The 27,252-nt window shown below is 38.5% G+C and overlaps 1 non-coding gene across 1 annotated transcript; it reads right to left on the reverse strand.

The window, feature by feature from the left end:
* Nucleotides 1-22,025: 22,025 nt before the first annotated feature.
* Nucleotides 22,026-22,099, reverse strand: TRNAN-GUU (transfer RNA asparagine (anticodon GUU)). Its single transcript has one exon. It is a non-coding gene; the product is annotated as a tRNA-Asn (tRNA).
* Nucleotides 22,100-27,252: the final 5,153 nt, after the last annotated feature.

Raw genomic sequence — 27,252 nt, forward strand, 5'->3', positions numbered from 1 at the left:
CCTATCAATAGCAGAAGCTTCAGTGTAGGAACTTTCTTGTGCTTGTTTACTCTCTCTCTTTTAAACCTGTTCTCTTTGCTTGAGTGGAAAACATTAGTGAATCTACCTAAGTCTAGGGGGGAAAAATAGCCAGTTATAAAACCCATATCATAACTACAATTATTCTATGAACTCCTTCAATTTCCAGGTTCAAAAAAATAGTTCAGATTTTCTAAATTTCTCTTACATGTCATTATTATTATTATTAAATTTTTAACAAACACAACACCTGGAAAGTTACTATTTTGGTTCTTTTTTGATGAAGAAAATAGAACCAAGCACTGTGAAAAACAAAATAAAGAAACCTACAATATCAAGAAAGGAATAAAGAAAAGCAATAAAGTCTAACATTTTCAAAAAGATTCATTCTGAAATATTTTTCCAGTTTTATTCTTAGTTAAGTCAAAGTTCAGAAAATATGGGTATTTTTTAAAAGGCAACAATTTGTTTTCTTATTTTTAATATTATGCTGTGTTCTATGAAAAAGCAGAGAATAAAAGGCATGAAACAATAATTCCTAAAATTCTTCTTTTAAAATATCAGTTATAGCTGAAACTTTATATGGAGTGTTCTTTTCCATTTTGGAATCTCACTCCACAGGGATACCATTCCCCACCCTCTAGGCTTTCTTCTAGTTTATATTACTACATCTCAAAATAACCTCTTCATTTTGCCATTTCTTGATTTTTATTTTCTGTTCTTAGTATTTTTTACTTCTTTCTGTAAAAAATCAATTTTTCACCTATCCACCCCCACCAATTTTCCCTCCTCTCCATGTAGTTAGAACATAATGAATCAACTTTCTATGATTCATGATTATAACTGCAAGTCTCCATAGCCAAACCATACACGGTTCTATCCCTTTCCCCAGATATTTCCTTTTCTTGGTTCTCTCCACACCTACATCTGAATCATTCACACCCTCCAGCCTTGGGGGGTTGGAGAGAGGGGAGCCGCCCTTCCCTGTGAGGTGAGGGAGGTGGCCTGGGAGACCAAGTTGCAAAGTCTTTCGAACATTAAGGCCACTTGGCGCCCATCTCTCAGAGGTTTCTGCTTCTACAAAGTCCGGTGGCTTTTAGAAGTTCTATAGAGAGAATTTGGCTCTCCACCCCGAGTCTTGGGTTTCAGTCTCATTCAAATTGCTAAATCAGGTATCGCTCATCCTTTTCCCAATCTTTGTTGACATCTTTTGTCTGTTGTCATTTCCTCCCATTCTCTTTGTTCTTGTGGGTTTGTTCCTTTTTAATCCTTTGATATCCTTTTAGTGTGGCTTATAGGAGGAACATGAATAAATGCATCTGTCCAATCCACCATAATTTACTCAAAGTATTTGTGCTCACTATATGTAAAGCATGATTTTCTATGTGTTAGTTTGTTATTTTTTTTTTTAACACAATCACAGCTATTTCTCTTTTGTGTCTCCAAGTTGTCTAGTTGTCTGCAGGTAAATCTGATTAATTAATTGGGTTTTTTTTTTTTTTTTTTTAAGTGGGAACAACATTCAGCCCTAGGTAAAATTGTAAAGTAGATAAAATTTATATTCCATTACTTTAGCTTCCTCACATTTTTGTCATGTTCCCCATTTGATGGCACCCTTCTCCAAGATCCATTATCTTCTCTCTTTCTCCAATAAACTAGATCTTTGGGGCAGGAGAGAAAACAAATGAACTGATTCATACTAGGGTGTAAATGATTGACATTATTAAATAGTACTTGCCTGGATATTAAATAAAATAAAAAATTCTAAACTGAAATTAAGGGTCCCAAATTCCATTTATACCTCTGCTTAGTTAATGCTAATACATAACCTGACTTTTCTGGTTAATGAATCAGTAGCTAGAACACTAAGGTTCAGATCAGGAAAATAAATTTTTATGGATGACTCCAATGCAAATATAATGAAAAAGATGCTAGTGTTTAACAGAAAGATAGCATTGGTTTTGACTTGTTAAACAAGAAACTCTAGTGTCTGCTAGAAATTATTTCTAGATCCATTATCTCTAAGGCAAGTGGCCAACAGAAACAGAGACTGAAGTAAGATCCTCTTGCTAAAAACAAAGAAACAAACAAACAAGCAAAAAAGAAAGGAGGGGAGGGGAGGGGAGGGGAGGGGAGGGGAGGGGAGGGGAGGGGAGGGGAGGGGAGGGGAGGGGAGGGGAGGGGAGGGGAGGGGAGGGAAGGGAAGGGAAGGGAAGGGAAGGGAAGGGAAGGGAAGGGAAGGGAAGGGAAGGGAAGGGAAGGGAAGGGAAGGGAAGGGAAGGGAAGGGAAGGGAAGGCTCCACTTCATGAATCATCTTAACTATGCATCTTGAAATACGTTTAGATTTACTTAGAGAGGAATTTTTAATGGGCTCATCTATAAAATAAAGAGACTGGCATAGATCTGTGGTTACCGATACAAGTGTGTGAAGCAACACATTTCTGTCCTTAAATTTCCATCAATTTACAGCAGAGTGAGAAAATGGTGAGCTTTTCCTGATGCCATCTTTACCCAATTTAAACAAGTGTCCTTTATCCTGAGATCGTGTCGCACCTTGTCTGAGCCGCGGATGGCAATGGACAGCTGTTTCCTTTCCTCCTCCTCTCCCTATTTCTACTTCTTCTTTGAATGGTTCTTACTTCACAAAATTTAAAAGGTGATGAATTTCTATTGGTCACCAACATATCAAAAATGAAAACACCAACTGTTCAGGGATATATATCTAAAGCCTTTTCCAATATCAATGCAAATTAATTCCAAATAGCCCTCTAGCTTTCCTTGCACCAGTTGATCTCAACATAGTTCTTTTAAACCTTGATCTTTTTCTTATATTTTTATACCTCTGTGTTGGTCTATGTTTAAGTTATGGGAAAAAAGGTAAATTAATTAAAATGCAACAAATGCTCAGTGGAAGGTCAACCATGTTGGTTTTAGGGTCCACTTAGGTTAGGTGCCTGGTGATGGAGACTGCACGACTCATCTTGAAGATAAAATTACAAAGTAAGCACACTGTCTTTACTTCAATTATATGTTACAAATTAATGATAATACAGCATTAATAGGTTTCTAAGGTGTTTTTATTCATTCTGTCCATTAAGATTAAGAAAATGTCAATTGTACTCATTAATAAGAACACTAATTACAGGAAGTCACCTCAATATGTAAGTCTTCAAAATAATGATGCTCATCTTAGTTTTGTTCATATTGTGAGATATATATAGATAGATAGATGATAGATAGATAGATGATAGATAGATAGATAGATAGATAGATAGATAGATAGATAGATAGATAGATAGATGATAGGTAGATATAATCACTTCACATGGGTATTGCAGCCAGTTCTCCCTGGCTAATTACATCGATCCATAGGGATTGGCAAATCCAGTGTCTGTGCCTGAAAAGAACACATTTTACAATCTTTTATCATAAAGAGTACTTTTACTCTAAAAGTGCTAGATGAGAATTCAGAGACTTAAGCTCCTGTCCTAGCTCTGTGTTTCACTTTAGGACTCTTGTGAAATAACCTCTCCTCTTTATGTCCTCAGAATCCTGTCCTCAGAATACTATCTCAATATATCCCCACGACACTCCTATGTGGTAGACAATGGTCAGGAAAATCCTCTGAAAAATAAAAAGCACTATATAAATATTAAAAGTTATGCTCAAATTCAATATATATTTATTGATTTGAGACTTCCAGAAACATGTCTTATTTGTCTACAGCTTCCAAATCAAATACCACAAATTACTACAAATTTCCATTCATTCACGTACACGCACTAGCTTTTCTATTTTCTCCTAGTGGCTTTTATACAAAAGTCTGTCCCTTCTAAAATGGTTCCATGAAGCAGTTTCTTTATGATGGTTATTTAAGGGCTCTGTTTCCTTCTGATGGCCACTGAAATTGCTTCTCAAACCTTTCTATGGAATTAATTTTCCTACACTTGCTGTTCAGTTTACAGGAAGAAACAAAATGATTTCAAGGCGCATAAAACCAAGTAAACAGCAGACAGTGATTAGTTTGAAGGAATATTAGCAGCTACAAATCCATTAGCAGCTGGACGTACAGACCTCCAACAATGGTTTTCTCAAAATTTCAAATATGAGAACTCTGTATTAATGTCAAAATATCTCCACAACTGAAAACTATATATTGACCAAAAAACTACAAAATTAGTAATGCTTTTGAATGAATTTGTATTTTCCTAATCATAATAGCATCTGTATACATTTTGAGAATTAACACACAGACTATAATTGGTGAGCACAGAAATCAAGGGAGCTCAGCACTTTTTGACCCACAAGTGGACAACCATTGGCCTATAGGTTACTCTTGCCATGTTTTGTTTTCCAGCACAGAATAAGTAATTTCTCACTTAAACAAAATGGGAGGAAATAAGGAAAATTCAGATATGGATGCAGCAAGCTGCTGCCTTATTGGTTCTCTTTTTAAATCTGGGTATTGATTAGCATTTAACCCCAAATTGTCTCCTGTTAGAAAATAAATTTTTCCAAGTCGTTGAATCTTTTAAAAGTCCTAATTACTAGTGTTTATTATCTGTGACAGTGGTTCTCAACAATGTCAGATTTTATATTCTTTTTTTATAACAAATAATCTCTAATGTCTACTTCAACAGCGTACTTTATCTATTGCAATGAACAAACCATCCCAAACAACAATTTATCTCCCCGCAGGATTCTGTTCACTGGGCTGTTCTGCTTGAAGTGGTGTCATGTGGGGCTCGGGAGACTAAGGTCAAACTGGCCTCACCTAACTGGCGGCTGGTGCTGGCTGCAAGCTGGCAGCTGAGCTGGCCTCTTACAGGAGAGGCCTCACTACTCTGCCAGGTGGGGCCTAACCCCCGACCACCCAGGCATTTTCACAGCATGGCAGCTGGGTTCTAAGGAGGTGTGTTCCCTGAAGCAAAGGTGGAAGCTGCAAACTTCTTAAGGCCAAGCCCCCTAAAGTTACACAGCATTACTGTAGCTGGATTCTGCTGGTCAAAACAGGCCCCAAGGCCAGCCCAAATTCAAGGAAAGTAGAAACGGATACCCCTTTTAATGTTAGAGAACTTGTGGGATGAGAGGGATCATTGTGGCAATCTTTGGAGACATAATCTATCACATATCCTCAGATGAAATTCTCAGACAATATAATCTAACTACATACACAATGTTTTAAAAATGAAAATAGCATCTCAACAATAATGTAGTGGAGAAATAAAAGATAAATAATTCATAAAATATGTAGTATTTCAATATGGAAATGCTCAGATTTGATCACATTAAAAGACCTAATAAAGTAGCTAGACTTAAAGATTGACTTAAAGATTAAGTTTTGATTTAAGAAAAGATAAGTCAGTCCACAAAAGAGATACTATATACCAAAATGGACAAAGATATAAGAGGACACCAGAACAATAAAAAAAAATAGTGTTAGGTTAAGTAATAACATCATATTTATTTGTATATAGTAAAAAAAATAATTAAGACAAGTTAAAGAGAAAATACAATATTCTCAAGAATGATCTGGGCCTTATCTATAAAGTATAAAATCAAAATAATTTCCTTTGTGACTACAGAAAACATATCAATTACTTTAAAATTCTATGACATGTCAAAGCGTATATTCAGGCTCCTGTACTTAAAAAGATTTTGGAGATCACATCTTTCAATACTATAGAGAATATTGGATGGCTTTTTAAGAAGTAAACAAAAGAGGCTGTAGAGAAGTTGTATGGTAAATGTCAGAGACACATCAGAGCAGGATGGAAAAACAATACACAATCTTCAAAGAACTAAGTTTAGTATGTGGTTTTTACATTGTTAATTTCTTATTGCACTGCAAAAAATTAAATATATAGAACAGCAATAATATAATATATTTTAAAATACCTTTTATTAAAATTTAATGTGATTCCTGCATTTCATGTGCCTCAGTAATATTTGGTTTCTTAGTCTGGGAAAGGGATTCTCAGATCTCCTTAATTACACAATGCAATTGATTTGCTTGCTTTTTCAGTAACCGCGCAGTTGACTGCACTTAATACTCTTCTCATCGAACCATGTACAGTAGAGCTCAAATAGGGGTGGGGCTAGTGAGGCCCTCATTTGGGGCACAAAATCTAAAGGGCTCCTTAAATTCAAACTCAGCAATCAAGATAAACAATATTTTAATGCAATCTTTTAAAACATCAATTTAATGCCAAAAAGCTATAATGAACAAAGTGTCAAAATTTTAAATAAGATAGGATCTACAGAGCAAGGTTTCAGTAATTCTGATACAATATATTTATGTCATTTAAGCTTCCCTTTCCATAGTGACTTTTTCCTAAATTATGAGCCTTTTCGTGTAGCTTTTTATAAAACATTTCCGTGTTACTTTATACTGAAGGACTACTGATTTACACTTATACTATAAGTACTACTGACATATTTGTAGTAGGATATTTTCAGCGTATCTTTTTAAACTCTAGCAGGATGCAGGTAAATTTTTCATTGTGCAGACTGAATCAAGCTTTGGGGGTATCAAGCATACCTGGCCTCCTCTTAGTGCCAGGGGTACCCCACATATCAAATCACTGTGTCTACAAAAAATGCCCCATGTTTCCAAACTTGCTGGCAATGTAGTGACTGCTCTGAATGAGAACCACTAGAGATGATAACATCAACATGTTAGTGAATTAAATAAGCACAGGCTGTACAAAAACATCTTTTGAAAACTGTCTTGGATACACATTTAAGGCTGATTTGAACTTTAATTAAGTCACTCTTAAAGGCTTTCTAGGGTTTTTAAAAATTAAAGAGCTGTTAGGACATAATACTGCATGCCCTGCTTTTAAAACTAGACAAAGATAAAAGCTCTAAGCTGAAGCAACCACAATGCTAATCACAATATTCCATTTAAAGCTCTCCACTGGAAGAGACATAACAACTATATTGTAGCTCATGTCTTTCTTTTGTCTAGCACTTAATGCAATTAAGGGTTATTATGTTTTACTTAAGGTCTTTAACCTTTTTGTTCCAAATTTAGGCATTTTGATTTTGGTAATGTGTCGTGCATCTCAATAAATTATTTTCTTTGCATTAATTCACAATGATAATGAACTTTTTACTGTCCAAAGTCCATTTATAACAGGGAAAAGGTAAGATTCATGAGCAGCAATGTCCAAAACGCCATACATTTTAAAAAAACCCATAAAACTTCATGGATTTTGCTGTGCTTACCAATTTTGAAAGCACATATAAATGGTAAGGTTTTGTTGTTTTGCTTTGTTTAGGCAATGACAACATCTAATAAATTTCAGTCAGACGAACTGCAAGCAAGTTCAGGTGCATCTGTGAATTTTACCTCTACCTTAATGGTGTGCTAATTAATACCACTTAAAGGTGCATGCATTTGAAAATGTAACTTCTTAACCCCATATCCAAAATATTTAATCATACATTTAATTTGACAAATAGTAAGTTATAGTCATAACAGTCTGCAGATTTTTATTGTGACTAGACATCTGAGATGATTAAAATGGAGAGTCTTGACTAAAAACACCCCTGTATTCTTGTTTTTTTCTTTTTTATTGAATGTTCAAAACAACACTTGTTGTTTGTTGATTTATTGATGATAGCCATTCTGACAGGTGTGAGGTGATACCTCATAGTAGTTTTTCCCCCCCAAAGTTGTCAAAATATTTTAAACCTTAATCTTTCTTTTTTATTTATTTAAATTTATCTTTATTGTTGAAAGTATTACAGATGTCCCCTTCTCCCCATCCCGCCCCCTCTCCCCAGGCCTTCACTGCACTATTGTCTGTGTCCATGGGTTGTGCATATATGCATATAGATTCTTTGGTTAATCTGTCCCCACCCACCCCATCTTTCTGAGAATCATCGGTCTGTTGCATGCCTCCACATCTCAAAATGGATTAAAGACAAATGCTTAAATGTTAGACTTGAAACCACAAAAATCCTAGAAGAAAATATAGGCAGTAAAAACTTGGACATTTCTTGTAGCAATATTTTTTTCTGATATATCGCTTCAGGCAAGAACCAAAAGAATAAATGAACAAATGAGACTACATCAAATTAAAAAGCTTTTGCCCAGCAATGAAATCAACAAAATGAAAAGGTAACTCACTGAATGGGTAAAGGACCTGAATAGTCACTTCTCCAAAAGGACATACAGACGGCCAAGAGACATGAATAGGTGCTCAATGCCACTAATTATCAGAGAAATTCATATTAAAACTGCTATGAGGTTTTGTGGTTTCAAGTCTAACATTTAAGTCTTTAATCCATTTTGAGTTTATTCTTGTGTACATTGTAGGAAGGAGGTCTACTTTAATTTTTTTACATGTATCTGTCCAATTTTCCCAACACTTTTTATTGAACAGACTATCTTTATCCCATTGTATTTTTTTTTTTGCCTCCTCTGTCAAATAGTATTATTTGACCATAAAGTTTTGGGTTTATTCCTGGGCTGTCTATTCTGTCCCATTGGTCTGTGTGTCTGTTTTTATGCCAGCACCATGCTGCTTTGATTACTATGGCCTTGTAGTATAGTTTAATATCAGGTAGTGTGATTTCTCCAACTTAGTTTCCCCACCTCAAGATTGCTGTGGCTATTCAAGGTCTTTTGTGGTTCCATATAAATTTTTGGAAGATTTATTCTAATTCTGTGAAATACGCCATTGGAATCTTGATAGAAATTGTGAAAAGAAGTCAACTGACTGAAACTAAGGCAACCTCAGACCCCTTCACTTGAATGGGCTCCTCCCTAGATCCAGTACCTAACTTCGTATTTGTAATTTTGTATCCTTTTTATTAAAGGAAGCCTCCAAAATTGCATAAGCTGCAGAACCGCAAAACTCGGATCTGCTACAACAAAGGAATAAACAATATGTGATTTCCGTGAGTACAATACTTGGCTGAGATATTTAAAAATGTTATAACCAGAGAGATATACCAGGTTCCTGGATGACAAAACTCAATACTATTAAAATGTCAGTTCTCTCAAATTAAGTGATGAATGTAAGTGCAATAAATATTCTAACAGTATTTAGAAAGCACAGCAAAGCTTTGCGAAAATCTGGGAAACATCTGGAAAAAATAAGAATCACTAAGGAATTTTTTAAAAAGATGATTAACTGAATGTGAGATGTAGGATTTGGGGGCAAATGACTGTTTTTCCAGATACAAAAGGTATTATAAACCTTCAACAATTGAAACAATGTGGTACTGGTATAGGAGTAGACACTGAACCCTATAACTGAGTAAATTGTATGGTATGTGAGTTATATTGAGACACAATACTGCATTATTTCATATGCAATATATAGTATATTATATCACTACATGACATAGGATTCCAATATATAATATTATAAATAGCTTTATCATAACAATGCTGTTATTTTTTTAAAAGCATGCACCGTCAAATCACAGAAGAATTAGCAAGTTGATAAACATGAAGAAATTATCAGTATCCCTAATAATCAAATAAATACAAGTTAAAGTAATAAGGAGATACTGCTTTTACCAATCAAAATAATAGGGTGATAGTTTTTAAACGATAATTCTCACAGCTATAGAAGTACGGTAAGACAAGTATTCTCATATATCGAAGGTGGGGGTACAAATTGGCACAGAATTTTTTGAAGGCAGTGTAGCAATATATATTAAGAGCTCTAAATATAGTAATACTCTGCCTCAGTGGTGTTGCTTATAAAAATATCACCTAGGAAATTCACAAGGGGAAAATTATTATATGCAAAGACCCACATTTCAGTATTATGCATGACACTGAAGAAATGAAACATCTTCAATGTTCAGCAGTAGTGAAATAGTTAAGTGTGCTGTGGTGTACACATTTGATAGAATATTATGCAGCAGCTAAAATGTGTTACATACTCATATGGAAAAATTAGTATTACATGATAAAAATTAGTATTACATGATATCAAGAGAAAAATGACAGCAAAAATTATATACACAATATGATCAGAACTAAGCTTAACTTTTTTTTTGTATTTTCAAATTATTTTGAATAAACCATATTTATAAATTTTAAAAAATATCTTAAAGAAATAATAAAACAGTGACAAAAACAATAATGCCAGGCACCATATGATACATGGTTTATGGATGCTATAATGAGCGCCAGATATTCAGAGAAGAGTTTCAAACTGAGTGCTTCAATGTTTAATCTACAGGTGACTTTGAATTTCAAGGATTTCCACTCCCCTCACACCCCAGAAAAAAAAAAATCATTCAATGAACTCTTATTTATTGACTCCTCAGCCCTGGCATATCCGAATCAAAGCCAATAAATTAGAGTCCAGCTGGTTTGGCTCAGGGGTTACAGCGTCGGCCCGCGGACTGAAGGATCTCAGGTTTGATTCTAGTCAAGGGCATGTGCCTTGGTTGCAGGTTCGATCCCTGGCCCCGGTTGGGGCCCATGCAGGAGGCAACCAATCAATGTGTGTCTCTCATATTAATGTTTCTCTCTTTCCCTCTCTTTCTGTATCTCCCCCCCTCCCTCCTTCCCTTCCACTTTCTCTAAAAAGCAATGGAAAAATATTCTCGAGGATTAAAAAAACAAGAACAAAAACAACCCCCCCACCCAATAAACTAGTAATAATGTACACCTCAATCCATTTTATGAAATATGATGTATTTTTCCTTCAGTCCTAATTCTGGTCTACAACTATACAACTATGTTTAAAATAAACCTTTACTCCTCAAATTATTTCCAATCTAGATTTGTTACATGTTTTTAAAGATAGTATATAACCTACTTTAAATTATCACAAATAGGATCAAATACGGCAATCTCTTTAAGGGTCAGTAGGGAGCACAATCCTATGACACAGACTTTAACCCTGCCAAGCATCCTGGGGGTGACGCTAGGGCAGCCCACAGCAGCTTACAGAAAACATGGCTGCATTAGGTGAAGAGCAGATGCCAGAACTGCCACAGCAGACAGGAAAATACAGGTTCAAATAATGGCCTAGAGTAGATATGCTAAGTCAGGTCAGAAAACTCACCTGCCAACCGTGTTCTGTGGGAGAGCCCAGAGGACACTCTGTTTAAGAAATACGGAAAGCACTGGGATGTGAAGGCCAGTGTCTTCTGTAGCAAGACACGGGATGCTCTTAAAGAACTGGGCTCCTTGATAGTGATCGGGATGATAGAGTACTGAGGTAATAAAAGGGGGGGACAGGTTGTGGGCAATTATTATAGTGACTGACAAGGTTCAACTGAAAGATGTTGGGGAGGTGGGGGAGGTGTCTGACCCACTGAGACATGGAGATGATTAACAGAACACAGCACCTTAGGGACAAGATGGATGAACAGCCAATAAGCATTTTGCTCAAACTACACGATCAAAAGAAATCAAGATGGGATCTTCAGGAGACTGTGAGCAGTCACCACAATAAAAAAATTACCATACTCTGTCTAGTTTCTGGATCTGAGCCATTACTCAGGCTGGGAACCCACTGACCGAAGGATGGGCTGGGTTCCAGGAGGAAGAATCCTGTCATGCATGGCAAGTCCTGCCCCCAAAGGGACATATAGCCGTTTACTCCAGTCCACTAGAGAAAGAAAAATTCCCAGATATTTTAAGGACACAAGGTCTGAATTAACATTGATACTCAGGGACCTAAATTGTCATCGTGTCGCACCCCCATCCCGCCCCAGTTAGAATAAATGAAGTCCTGGTTTCAACAACCAGCCAGCAGTGTTGAATGCATACATGTATAATTGGAATGGATATTCTTGGTAGTTGGCAGAAAGCCCCAGATTGGTTCCTTGGCCTGAGGGGCATAAGATACCCTAGTAGGAAAGGCCAAATGGAAGCTCTGAAAGTGCCTCCTCCTACCCCACAGCTAGCTAGTAAATAAAAACAATGTCCTATGGCAAGAAAAAGGGCAGAGATTACTGCTACCCTTGAATATCCAAAGGATGCTGTAGAGGTCCTTACCATATTTCCATTTCATTCACTGGCCCGGTCTTCACACAAACTAGATGGATCCTGGAGGATGGTGGGGGACCACCACAAATTCTGTCCAGCAGTGGCTTCAGCTGTATAGCAGATACTCAAATAACATTGTTTCTTTTTACATTGTTTTGTTATAACATTGACAAGATGCCACAAGAACTTAACTCTTATTTCTATCCATTAGCCTATGGTAAAATTGATTCTGTTATACGTTGTTTCGCTTAAAGTCACAGAACCTAACAGCAACAGTAAGAGGATTTACTGCCCCGTAATTAACACGGCCTCAGGTGTACGGCATGTGGTCATCCCACCAGAAAGGAGGGTAAGAAATAGTCTGCATTTATGTGGGACACACACAAGTATACATTTGCAGTCTAGCTCGAGGGCTATTTAATTCTCTCACCCCTAATCATAATGTGGGCTGAAGGGATCTGGACCTTCTGGACGCTCTGCAGAACATCACAGTGGTCCACTCTATTGATGACATCATGTCAGGCAGACCAGATAAGCAAGAAAGCAAGGTATAGTGGAGGCCTTGGTAATACACGCACAGTCCAGAAAGGAATGAATTCCAGAGACATTAAAGGGCCACTATGATAGTGATGTTATGAGGAATCCTGTGGTCTGGAGCTCCCCTTCCAAAAGTAATTCACAAAGTACTGAATCTCACGCTTCTCACCACTAAGAAAATAGCAAAATGCCTGCTAGGGCTCTTCAGGTTCCACACTCGAGAACACTGCTTCAACTTATTTATCAGGTGACACAAAAGGCTGTCAGTTCTGAGTGGAGCCCAGAACAGGAAAGGGCATTGCAGTAAGTCTGGGATGCAGTGCAAGCAGCCCTTCCACTTGGGCCACAGAACTGGACATATCCAGTAATATTAGATGTATATTTTTGTGGGAAAGGTGTCTTGTGGAGTTAATGGCAACCCCCAAATAAGAAACACAGTATAGGCCCCTAGAGTTCTGGAATAAGGCCATGCCATCTGCAGCAAATAGTTGCACACCATTCAAAAACCATCTTTGAACATGCTCCTGGACCTTAGTAACAGAGTGCCTGATCACAGGTCATCGGGTGACCATGAGATCAGAACTGCCCATCCTGAGCTGGGTCCTATCAGACTCATGATGTTATAAGGTTGGGCAGGCCTAACAGCAATCCAATGTAAGGTGGGAGTGATACATCTGGGATTAGGGTCAAAGGAGATAAGTAAACCACATGAGGTGGTGGCTTAAACACCATGACATGTACGAGTATTGCCTAGTATCTCTCCTTAGCCAACATCTCTGACCAAATGGGGGTGGTGGAAGTCTGTTATGACCAGATGACAAAGGAGGAAAAGGTTGGATATGGTCACTATTGGGTCAGTTCAGTATGTGGGTGCAAGCCAAAAATGTATAGCAGCTACACTTCTGCCCTACCCAGGAATGACCTTGAAAGGTGGCAAGAAGGACAAAAAGCCTTCCAATGAGTTTCAGGTGGTGCCTCTGAGTGGAGAGAGAAATAGCCCAAGGTGACCTTGTATACAGACTCTCATGGTAGCGGTGAGTGGCTTGGCTGGCTAGTCTGAAGCTGTGAAGGTGAAAGACGGGAAGATTAGCGTGGAAGCAGGTCCTCAAAGAAGACCACAAATAATTCTGCAACTCCCTTAATGTACGTGTCCCTATTCTCATCAATAGGTGAAACTTACATCCCCTCCTGGTGAGTCTGGGTACAGCCTATATAATTGCTTTGACCAATAGAATGCAGAGGAAGTAACATTTTGAGATTTCTGTGCCCGAGCATTAAGAAAGCCTGGCATCTTTCACTGTCCCCTTCTTGAAGCCCTGAGCTGCCACTGAAAGAAAACCAGGTTACCCTGCTGGAGAGAGAAGCCCTGAAGGATGTGATGTCATGTGGGGAAAGAGCATACATGAAGAAGTACTTAGGTGCTAGATATTTGGTCCCAGCTCCAGTCTGACTGGGTCACAGGAGGGACCCCAAGTAACATCAGTAAAGGCATTGCTTCACTGAGCCCCAAATAATAGAATCAGGAGATAAAAAAGAAAACAACTGTTATTTTAAGCCACTGAGTTTTCAGTGGTTTATCACGCAACAATAGATAACTAAAACAGAACTTGGTATCTGAAAACAGTGTCTGCCTTAATAAGAAACTAAAACCTGAGGCATTAGCTTTGGGGCCAGGGGTAGACAGAAGATGGAGCTCTTTAAAGAAGCCATCAGTGAAGACTTGAAAGCCTGATGAAATTGCTATTGGAGACCGAAGGAAAGGAGACCTGAGTGTTATTATGCATTAATAGTACGTGGCACAAACACACACACACAACACAGCGGTGAAACTGTGACCTGCGGTAAGGTGGGAAATAGAAAAGGTACCTACGGAACTCCTAGGTCTGGCTGAGGATATTTATAAGCAGAGAGTTGAGAGTGCCACTGTTTTTGTTTTGCTTTGTTTTTGTTTTTAGCTGCCTGCATAAAAGTACATGAGGAGTAAGACAAGAAAAAGAAGTGTACAGTTTTGAAGCAGAATTTAGAGGAAATATAAAGGAACCAGGACTTACTGGATTTGAAGCTTCTTCAGATGACAAAAGCCTTTCAAGGTAAGACATGTATGGGGTGGGGGTGGATCAAATCCAGTACACTGAAATTAAAACAGGCTGCCGTCTAAAATTCAGATCAGGGTGGGGCTGTAAGACACTTTGTTGAAACCTCAGGGAGATTTTAGGTGATACCTTTAGAGCCTTTCAGCTAAACAAAAAGACTTCTATGATTCCTAAGGCCGTGCCTCATATAGCCTCTCAACCAGCCACCAGAGCTTCTAAGAATCATAAGGAAGTTGCCCGGAGCAACTTCACAACCCTGTTTCAGAAAGAATTGTAGGTATGGCTTTTACCAAATGGATTCATTACAATTTGATACAAACAAGACACATAATGTTTTTAAGGAAACAGAATCCATTTGGACAGAAAGGGATAGGCAATTCGTAATGAAAGAGGTCTCTGGTTCCTCAAACTTCTATAGGCAGTAAGCAGGCTAAGAAAGCTGCTCAGCTTCAAAGAGGGGCCATTTATAATGGAAAAGGAAGGATGAGTCCGTGGACAGAGCCAAGAGGCATGGAAATTATTCCCACAGATCACAACTGGTCTATAACGAAGGATTGGCAATAAGTACCCTGCTGGATTTAAAAACTATTATGAATCAGTGCTGGGTCCTCACTATTTTCTCCTTTTTGTCTATTCCAATTTTCCTGTCCCTGCCTCATCATTGTTGGGTGAGTGTTGAGCAGGTAACTTAACTCTTTCATTTATAGTTCCTTAGAGCAAGAGGAACCATTCCTAAGGAGTTATACCCAAGGAGACACACCTGAGAAGCCCCATCAACTCCCATGACTGATTTAAGTGATGTGGTTGTGGATTTGAGCAGATACCGTAATGGAATGAAACTTGTAATTTGGGGGGGGAGGGGTAAGTCATGTTTTCTATGTGAGAGAAATGTGAAAAGTGGCCTGAGGTGGACTGTGGCAGCTATTCTTCAAGAACAACCCTAAGTAATTCTGCCCTTCCCTGCATGCACATACTGCTACTCCCATCTGAAGGAGCACTTTTGACCCATAGAATCTGGGCTGGGTCCTGTGATTGTACTAACAGAATACAAGGACTTTTGAACCCAGGCACTAAGAAGGCTAGACGGCTTCAACGTCCTCCCTCTTTGACCCTTAAGCCTGCATGTAAGAAGTTCTGGTTATCTTGCCATCTTGGATGGAGTGGCCACATGGAGGAAAACAGGCACCAGACATCCAGCCCAGCCCCACCTGACTGCAACTGAGTAAAAGACTTCATGGAACACCAGTAGAGGAGCCCTCCCAGATGAGCCCAGGCCAAAACACAAAATCATGACATTTAGTTTACTAAATTGTAAACTAAGTTTTGGGTGGTTTGTTATGCAGTAACAGACAACATAACAATCAGGGTAAGGAGGTTTGGGGAAAAGGGACTGTGGATGAGTCAAAGGTAGTGGGAATGAAATGTGAAGTTTTTTGTATTGTATGTTAACTCCCACAAGAGAGCATCTACCAAGAAATAGACACTCACAGAACACCTCAGCTGGCTGAAGTCTGCCAGCATCTGTCATCAGCCACCCCACTGCTGATTTAATGAGCTCATGAATGGAGTAGCCCTGGTGCTAGGGATAAGGCTATGTATGGGCCCAAGAGCATGGGCTGAGCCAGTGGCTGCCACCATGGCATGTTCAGTCTGTCAACAACAGAGACTAACACCAAACCCCCAATATGGCAATCAGTCAAGGACACCAACTGGTCACTTGGTGGCAAATAGATCGCATTGGACCCTTTCCACCTAGAAGGGGCAGAGACTCTAATACATACTCCAGGTACAGGCTTCCCTTGGCACCCACAGAACCTTGGCTAGCACTACTATCTAGGGACTGGTGCTCAATCAGTGACATGGAAACCCACATGACATTACATTAAGCCACTTTTCTTCAGAGAAGGAGCAATGGTGGGCATATGTCCATGGGATCAACTTATTCTTTCACTTACTGCAGCACCCAGAAACTGCTGGCCTGTCAGAGCAGTGGAATGGCTTCTTAGAGACAAAACTGAACCAAAGACAGCTTAGAGATGTTACCCTGGATAGCCACACCTTGGGACATGGCATACACCTAAAACCAATAACCAGTATATGGTACTGTATCTCCAATACATAGAATATGTGGGTCTGCGAACCAAGAACTGGAATTAGGAGTGGAACAGCTTACCATCGCTTGCAGTAACCTACTTGGGAAATTTGTGCTTCCTACCCATGATTCTAGGCAGCATTTTTTCATCAAGGAACACAATAAGGCTGTCATTAAAGTTAAAACATGGCTTCCTTCAAGTCACTTTGAGCTCCTTTTGCCAAGAGACCAGCAAGCAAAGAAGGCAAACATCATTGTGGCAGGAGTGCTTGACTGTGATCATCAAAAAGAGGAAGGGCTGCTATTGCTATTACACAATGAGGACAGAGAAGAATACACTGACAGACAGGTGACACTGTGGTGTCTTTTAGGACACCTCTGATTTTGATAGTAAATAAAGAAATGGAGAATTGACAGTTTATGAAAACATGATGAGGAGGAGATCAGACTCCTCAAGGCTGGGAGTCAAGATCACTCCATCGTACAAGCTTCCTAACCAGAAGAGGCGCTAGCTGAGGGTAAGGACAACTGCAGCCTCAGATCAGCAGCAATGGTCATTCCACTAACCTTCCTCTTGTGAATTTCCCCAGAAAAACAGATCATCCGGAATCATGGAGAAGATGTTCCCAGTTGGGATGAACTTGCAATATGAAGCACGTGAATGTGGTCAGAAGGGGTCGACTATAATGGGCCCTCAGGACCAAGGCACTGATTTCTACTGTCACTGGGAGTGTTGGCTGTTCACTACTCACAGCTTCATCCCTCTTCAGGAATTGCTCTGGGCCAAAGATACTTTGCCCACGGTTATGACCCCTCCCCATGGATGGTCTACATCTAATAAGTGTGGAGGTACAAAGGCCCATGAATTTTTTTCTTGATTTGAGATATTTTTGAAAGGCCTTCGCAGCTCCAGAGTTCCCCATGGGATTGTTAGGTTCACTGTTGCAACGGGATCACATTTCAAACTCCTCCCTCTGTACAATCTCATTTCCCTTGCTCCCCTCAGAGGTGTTTTTCTTAAAGCACTCCTCAAAACACCTCTTATACCCAAATTTCAGCATCTCAGGGTCTGTTTCCCCTGGAACCTGATTTTTGGCAACTTGCTAAATAAATCCAAGTTTGTATGAATGTATACAGTAATCTCTACCAGAAAAGTAAAATTTTTGTTTTCCACCAAAATTCACCCAGGATCAAGAGTTCCCATTATTTTTTGCCTCTTCAACTCTTACAAGTGTTAGGCTAAAATTTTTGCCTGGTGCCTGTGTAATAAGAACACATTCCAGATATAATTTACATTCTCCTGATTACTAGTGAAATTCAGCATCTTTTCATACTCATTGGCCACTTCGATTTCCCGTTCATGTCTACTGCCCACTTTTCTATTAGATAACTGCCTTGTTTTTCTTTTTAAAAAATAATCTATAGATCAGTAGACATGGCTCAGGGATTAAGCGTCGACCTATGATCCAGGAGATCTTGGTTAGATTCCCCGTCAGAGCACATGCTCGGGTCGTGGGCTTGATCCCCAACAGGGGGGGTGCAGGAGGCAGCCGATAAATGACTCTCATCATTGATGTTTCTCTCTCTCTCTCCCTCTCCCTTCCACTCTCTGAAATCAATAAAAACGTTTTTTAAAAAAATCTATATAATCCAGTGTTGGTTAGAAATTACGACTCACGGCTTGATATTTCATTCCTTTGATAAACATAATCTTTTGATGTTGATGTAATCAAACATCAATTTTTATCTTTGTGGTGAGCGGGGAGGGGGGTGTTTACAGATATTATTATAACCTTAGGTATACACTATTTTAATAATAACAAGGAATTTTGTCTGAAAATAAAATTTTGCTCTAGATTCTTGAATGCTGACCCATTCTAGAATGCCTTTCCTCAGTGGTATAAGAACCTGGACTTACACCAACTTTAAATGTAGCTTTTTCATACATATCTAGATTTTCCCTTATAGTTATAGTTTTAAAATGACAGGACAGCTATTTCCCTCCAATAAAGGACTCTAGATTACAATTCTTAAGACTTTAAAATATATTACTTGGAAAACTACTGAGTGATCTTGTCATACTGTACCTTTTAATCTCAAATCTCATCTTGGTTTTAAAATTTAAAAATTATTTTCAAAAAGAAAGACTGAATTAACTGCTATAATAATTTCTAGAAGGTTGTTTTTGTTTCATGTTTTTTAGTGGTGGGGGTAGAAATGCTTTTTATTTGCTTACTGACAAAAATCAAACACTATAAATAAATAGTAAATTCCTCATATTTTCTAACTTAATAGCACAGATTTATTATTACCAAGTTTATCATAGATGGTTAGGTAATAAATGAGTGGGCATGGAGAACTGATTTCTAATTTATATTATTTCTCTTAATCCTCATGTGTAAACACTTATCTGATAGGGTTTGGCAGTAAATTTATTTTTCAGTCTTGAAAATTCACATTTTGACCTAAGAATCCATATATTTACAGTTTAAAAGTTGTATTTTGGTGACTAGGAGAAGAACATGTGGGGTATTTCTGGGATGTTGATACTGTTTTATTTATTGATCTAGGTGTTGCTTACAAAGGTATACTTACTTTGTAAACATCTATTCAGTTGTACTCCTAATAATTTGTGCACACTTCTGTATATATTTATGCTTACTAGTTTCTTTAAAATTATACTTTAAACATTTTCTAAATGGTATGAATCTCCAAACTATATTTTGTAATTTAAATGCTAACCAATTAAAATTTTGATGGCTTTTATTAAAAATTTAAGCTATGAAGATAACTTAAAACTAAGGTATTTACTACTATTTTACAGATATATTTTATTCTCACATCATTCTTGTAAGTTCAACACATTTTCAATATGTAAAAATATAGAATGTACCAACACTGCCAAAGTGCTCAACCTAAAGCACTTTAAATAAAATGCTGCAGTTGATAAAATTAACATTCTTAATTATTGAAAAGGTTTCAACTTCTTAAACTATTTTCTAGTTAAATGTATTATGGTTTATTTTACCACCAATTTATCCCTGCTCTGCCTGATGTAGTTATAAGTTGAATATTTTAGGCCTCACATGCACCAAAATTCAGAGAAATAAAATTAAAATTAACAGGGGAATTTTGGCTTTTTTTAGGCTTTCCCCCTAACCTTAGCATTATATGATATCAGTCACAGGTGTCAGAAATGAAACACAGACATATTATCTATATGACTTCCTCCCAACCTCCAGTGCCTAAAGAAACACTGTAATATTTAAAATATTTTAAATTCTTAATTACTATAAATTATATAGTGATTGATTTATGCTTTATTGCATTACTTCAGTTAGTTTTCCTCTGACTTTATGTATGAAGGTTAAGTATATAACTGTTTATTAGCAATATTAGGAACATATTTACATATTCAAATACTCAATATAGCCTTTTAAATGTGCTTCAGTCTTTAATTCATGCTGCAAATGATCTCATTGTGTATTTTGGCTTGGCTGGTATTACAGATCCAAGAAACCAAGAACAAAATAATGCTCCCCAGAAAGAGCACTGATTGCAACATCAATAACAAATACACATTACAATTTTACAAAGCCAATGCATCCACAAATTATTAAAGCAATTTTTCCAAAGTGTTTCCCAACTATCATATACAATAGCCATGTACAAGGAAATGTGCTAAGCACATGCCCACCTAATAAGATGAACTACTTACAGTAGAGGGCAGTTTTGCACTCCTTGCCCCAATTCCCTGCTCCTTTAATCCTTGCTCTTTCTTTTCTGGCCTCTAAATCCCATTGATACCCCAAATAGGGTGAAGTAGGACATGCTTAGAAATTTAGGGTCAAATTTAAAACTGACAACTAGAACCTGTCAAGGTCAAATCCTGGTGCTGTCTCCAAAGCTATCCTGAAATAGAGGTCTGCATGGTGGCTTCAACCATCAGACATTAGCCTGTGGTCCCAGGATTCTTAGACTCTATTGTTCTTCCAAATTTTGCCTGGGCTGTTCCAACCTGCCTTATTTCTAATCTTGCCTTCTCTATATAAGTGCTATCGACTTGTTTCCCAAAGACATTTCACATTAAGATTTCATGTTCCCACACAGTTTTCATTTCAATAAAACTAAACAGCACAATAAATGTTAACAATGCCTTTTACTATTCCACAAATGTTGACTGGGTTGTTGTTGTTGTTTTTCTGCATGAGATTTGGAGCAAAACATTAATGAAATGTCACACAAACCAATTAGAATATCACCTTTAGTTTTAAAATAACTAATTAATCAAGTAGCTCTATTTTAGAGGAGAAAGCTTCTGGCTAGGTAAGTACAGTAGCGAGGACTGTGGGCTCTGGAGCCTAGGTGGGTTCAAATCTGTTCAGTGCTAGGGACAAATCGCCACTTCAGGAAATTATTCAGTTGCATGAGTGCTTCAGTTGGCTCATCAGTACAAGAGCAATAATGGGGCTTACCTAGAAGGTGGTTGTGAGGACCACACACATTCATCCCTGAAAGCACTTAGAACAGTGCCTGGCAAGCAGTCAGCGCTCAACAAATGTTAGCCTTCATTAATAAGTAAACTTGGGGGGAATATAAAGCAGATCAAAGATTTTCTCTCTTTCTGAATAGAGGCGAATTTTGCAGGTTTATTCCACTCTCCATAAAACTCTAGCACTTTAGAAAAAGTAAAATATAAATGTTCTGACAACAGTGTCCTCATAAACGCTTTATGACAAACATTTCTGAATGTGCCAATATGCCAGGAATAGTCAATGTTTAAGTCATTAAACGGGAATATGTGTTTACATTGACGGGGAACAGACGAAATGTTGCACGAGTTTTAAATCATTTTACAGCTTAAATTAATTTACTCCTGAAATACCTCCGTTCAGCCGACCTCTGAAATTTCTGGGGTCCTGAAGCAGAGCGAGGCCGGCTCGGGCCGCGCCCCGGCGTGGGGGCCTGGCGAGGCCGACAGGGACCTGGGGGGACAAGGTGAACAGGGGCGCCTTTGGGCGGGGAGTGGCCGGAGTTTGCGGAGCGAGAGAGTGGGCGTGGCTTCCAGCGCGGGAGCCGCGCGCCGCCGCGGGGAGGGGTGAGAGCTCCCCGTCCCCTCCCCCGCCGCCGCGAGGACGGGAGGGGGAACCCGCCGCGCGACGGAAGCTGCGGAGCCGCCAGCCGCGGGGACGGCGCAGCGAGATCGTGGTTTCTCTTCTCCGGTTCCTGGAAATCCGCCCGGCGTCTCCTAGAATCTAAACGCCGAGACTGGTGCAAAACCACCGGTGAGAGGCCTGTAAAAAGTGGGAGCGTCCCTGGGTGGGCTCGAACCACCAACCTTTCGGTTAACAGCCGAACGCGCTAACCGATTGCGCCACAGAGACTCTGGCATATGTTGTCCTTCCAGTCATAACCTTTATGAAGAATAATAAAGGCAGAACGCGATTCATTTCCCCTAGTATTTCTTGACTCAAAACATTATTAAAATCAGAATTTTACCCTTAACATTTCTAACCCTCTTAATTCTATTTTCTGCCTTTGCAACAATATTGGAAAATTACAAAACATCGCAAGATCGAGCAGAATTTCGTATTGCAACGTGTGTTAAAATGCTGCTGCTGCTGTTTTCCCCAACTCCCGTTTGGAACGTTCTGTTTCAGGAAGATAACTATTTCTGATGTTTCCTTTTATAGGAAAATAAACATTTAAATCTTATGAGTTGAGAAACTTTCCATTTGTTTCAAACTCTTTGTCCAGTGTTTTGCTCGCTAATCTTTATGATTTACTTGTACAGCATACCCAAAGTCATGCGAGTTGTATTTGCCTTCTTTATTTCTATTTAAGGTATTAAATACATATGGGGGGGGGGGTCCCTCCAAAAATGTATACACACACTTTGAATAATTATAAAGGCAGTGTTTACTAAAATACATTTCATTTTCAAAATTGAGCTATCAGCTGTTAAAATGTGTATACATTTTTTTGGACACCTTGTATATGCAATCCCTATTTGTTTGTTTTGTACTGACCTATAGTGCAGTTACTTGTAACTAACACCTTGTTATTGGAAAAGGGCATTAGGAAAAAGCTGCAGTAACATTCTTTAGTGCCTGTGCATTGCAGTTCATTGCTAAATCCACCCGTGATTCTCCCTGGAATCATTAGCCTTTACACCCACATTTGAGCCATGGCACTTAAAAGGCACATTTCACAGGATTACTTATAAGCCAGTTTGAGGAAAGAAAAGTTAAAGAAAAAAAATATGATTTATGACTAACTCCTGAAAACGCCCTAGCACAGACACACTGCTGGCAAACATGTTACATTCCTATAAATATTCTATATAAAAATCTTTCAGACTGTGTATTTCCTGACGCCTTTTAAGGTATTCTTCAAAACTCTTTTTTTCCTATTCCCTCCTCAAAGGATGGCTAGTTTCCACCTAACAACTCTATATTAATTGTTTAAGTCACTACTTTGCTCTCTCCAGAATCCCTTGAGAAAGAATTCATATAATGATTAATAGAGTTTGTATTCGAAGTGCCTTAGTCCAATCAGTATTTTGAGTTCTTGCTGGATAAGAACCTAAATAGGCTTTGTTTTGAAATCAATTAGCAAGTTCCTTGAAAGTGATGGGACATTAAACAGCTGTGAAGTCACACTGAGCTGTACCCCTCTGCTTTCAACAAAATTTTAGAAAAGCACTTGAAAATTTTGAATTAAAAAAAAATACAGGAAGCACATACAATGAGTCTTATTTCACTATATACCCTCATTTATCTTGCTAAAACTTCACTTATATTTTATGTACCTGTTAATGTTAGCCGAAACTCTCAGGCACTGGTTTTTCTTCTCAGAATTCCAAAATGAGTGTCCGTTCCTTTGCTATTGTTCTTGTGACTATTCAGTTAGAACAGATTGTAACTGGGCACTTCACTACCCCTTCATTCAATATTCACTCTCCTGCTTAAAATATTAGGAATAATTCTGTTCGTGTAAATATCTTTCCTCCAATCTCTTTTCCTCACTTTAGTCTTCCTACTAACATTTTAATTTCTAAAAAAAGAGAATGAGAAACAATTGATTAGAAAAACTAATTCAGAAAGGAATATTAACTCATTATGTGCAAAAAACTTGTCTAATGTAACTACAATTGTTTGTTTTAAAACTTGGTCTTCAAGCCTGGTTCTGTTGTTAATATTTTTAATAAAATCAATGGCCATTTCCACAATTCATTTGCTTTGCTTCTCTCTCTCTTTTTCTGTCTCTTCACTTGAAAATACTTCAAAAGAATATATAGATATTAAACATATTGACTAGAATTTCAAATTTTAACTCCAGTGATATATGTCAAGCATAGCTTTTATGTCCCCTTACAAAAATAAGAGTATGTGTGGTCATCTAAATCTTTGTGATTATCTCATTTTAGGCCTTAATATCTATGTGCAGTTTTTAAAACCAATTTAAGCTCACTGGATTAATTATAGTAGTATACATTATCTTTCCTTAAATTTCAGGATAACCCAAGACAAACAATTCTGATTACTTCATTAGTACTTAGGTCTTTATAATTGCTAAAATTGAAAAGGACTGGGCATTATACCCCCTTTTAGTATATCATTCACAATTAAACTGCAACTTCACCTTTTCCAAGAATGTTCCCTATCAAAGTGCTTACCTGTGCAGATTAATGGTCCTATATATTTTATTTCCATATTAGAGAAGAAGAGAGAGACAGAGAGAGAGACAGAGAGAGAAAGTCTGTACAAATGAGATCTACCTGACTTAACAAACAAGGCAAGAAGGACCACATTGCTTTATAGACCTGCCAGGTATCATGGATCCAATGCTTTTAGATATTGTGCCACCAACTTTATACCAACAGTTTAGGCAACTCACAGGATTCCCAAAAGCACAATTGTGCTTGACCTTAATTCTTTTCAGTGACTGTATTTCAGAAGGATACCAACAGTTTAGGCAACTCACAGGATTCCCAAAAGCACAATTGTGCTTGACCTTAATCCTTTTCAGTGACTGTATTTCAGAAGGATGGTGGCTAAGTTGTTAGAAATGAAAAATCCCATTAGTTAGAATTTAAAAAGAAATCCAGTGAGTTAGAGAAATCACCCCAATAAACAAAAGATTGTGGCACCAGGGAACAAGTTAAAAGAGAATGCTAAACCAGGTGTCACTAAGAGCAAGAGCAGAACTATGAGAGCGATTTTCAGAACTAGTTCGTCACATTTTAAAATTGTTTCATTAAGGGCAATTGAACCCTTTCAACCAGGGTCAAATTTAAATGATATTTCCTGCTCACCGAAAGTATCATTCCCATTCAAAACTGTAGACCGAGGGTTATTTTCAGTTTACTTACAGGGCTCTTATATTTCATAAGTGTTTGGTGATTGCAACACCGCAGACCCAAGTGCTGTGCAGAAGGCAATGGTGAACCACTGTGGTACTTTCTTTTTAATTCTTGTTCTTTTTTTAAAATTGATTTTTATAGAAACAGAAAGAGATGGGGAGAGGCAGAGAGAGAAACATCATCATCGATGTGAGAGCAAAACACTGATCTGCCTCCGGCATGTCCCCCACCAGGGAAGGAACCTGAACCCGGGGCCTATGCCCTGACTAGAATCTAACCCGGAACCGGTTGGTGCAGGTAGGTACAACCCCCCCCAACTGAGCCACACTGGCTAGGGCACTTGTTCTTTTTAAAAAATCTTTTGTTTTACCTGGAAAACCCTATAATAAGACAGCAGTGAAATATGTGATAGTGCTGAGAGATGATACTCCAAAGTTGGAAACCACTCAGTTACTGAGGAAGAGCCGAGAACAAGTACAGGTTGCATTGCTGCTAAAGCCCAAAGGGACGGCTAGCACTGAGAAGGTGAAAGCAAAGGAGACGCTGCAAGCGCCGGGCACTGGGAACGCGAAACATAAGCAGCGTGGACCACGGTAAACTGGACACTGTAAGGCAAGAAAGGGAACTTCTAGACACTGCACTGCTTGGTGTTAGTGAACTAAAATGGACTGGAGTGGGACATTTCCAGTCAGGTGACTACAACGTGTTCTACTCTGGAAATGACAAACTCAGAAAAACGAAATGACTTTACTACTGAAGCAAGATGTAGCACAGGAAGCTAGAGGCTACAATGCAAGGCCTGACTGAATAATATCAGTCAGATGATACTATCAATTATATCCATCAATCAATGGACAATCAATAAATCAATCATAATCATCATTCAAGTCTATGCTCCAACTACAGGGGCTGAAGAAAATGACACCAAAAGCTTTTATGAGAGTATTTAAGGAAAAATTGATCACACACCCAAACAAGACATGCTGATAATGATAGGTGACTGGAACTCAGAAGTAGGAAATAAGGCAGAATGAAATGTCAGTAAATTTGGACTAGGGGTCAGAAGAGAAGCAGGAGACTGGCTTGTGGATTTCTGTGGACGCAGTAACTTGTCCATCGCAAGCACATGCTTCAAACAGCTGAACAGACAACTGCATACATGAACATCACTGGGTGGAATAATACAGGAAGTGAAAAGGAATGAAAAATCGAAATGATGACAGAACACAAAAATTTGCTAGAGGCAGGCAAGAGCCTAAAGCAAAAGATACAAAAGCAGGGTTAGAATCGGGAATGCAGGGTTTCAATGGTTGTCATGTAGAGATCAAGAGAACTATTACAACAGTCCATGTAAGGAGACATACGAGAACAACAAAACAGAAGAAAAACCAACAGACCTCCACCAGAAGATTCAAGAAGTGAAAGGGAAATTCAAACCTAGACTAGGAATGTTGAGTAACTAACAGGACAGACATGTTCTGATCCGGTGAAAATAAAGAGAGGGTGGAAACAGTGTACTGAAAAATCTATACAGAAGCTATGAGACGATGACAGACACCCCTGAACAAGATCCCTATCTGAGGAAGAACCTGTAATTCTAGAGAGCGAAGTGAAAGCTGCCCTGAAAGTATTGGGAAGGAATAAGTCACCATGAGTAGATGGGATAATGATAGAATTATTTTAGGCCACAGAGACGGAATCTGTGAAATCCTAACAAGAATATGTCAACAAACATGGAAAACAACGATGGCTTACAGACCGGAAACATTCAATGTACACCCCAGGCTTCGAGAAAGGAGATGCCAAGGAGTGCAGCAACTCCAGGACCATTGCCCCAGTTCCATGCAAGTAAAGTCATGCTTGAGGTGATACAACAAAGGATTCTTGCTTACGTGGAGCAAGAAACGCTAGGTGTTTAAGCTGGATCAGGAAAGGAAGAGGTACTCGAGCGTTTAATGGGTACTGGAGTGCTCCTAAGAATTTCAGAAGGTTAGTCTACGTTTTATAGACTTCAGTAAAACCTTTGACAGTGACAATCATGAAAAGCTACGGGTTGCTTTGAAAGGAATGGGCGTGCCTCAGCACTCGATTGTTCTGATTTACTGTGGACCTGTACTGTGGACAGGAAGCCTGGTCAGGACAGAATGGAGGGAGACGGAATGGCTTTTTATA

The sequence above is a fragment of the Miniopterus natalensis genome, chromosome 1 (genome assembly GCF_054644295.1).
Source record: "Miniopterus natalensis isolate mMinNat1 chromosome 1, mMinNat1.hap1, whole genome shotgun sequence".
Classification (NCBI taxonomy): Eukaryota; Metazoa; Chordata; class Mammalia; order Chiroptera; family Miniopteridae; genus Miniopterus; species Miniopterus natalensis.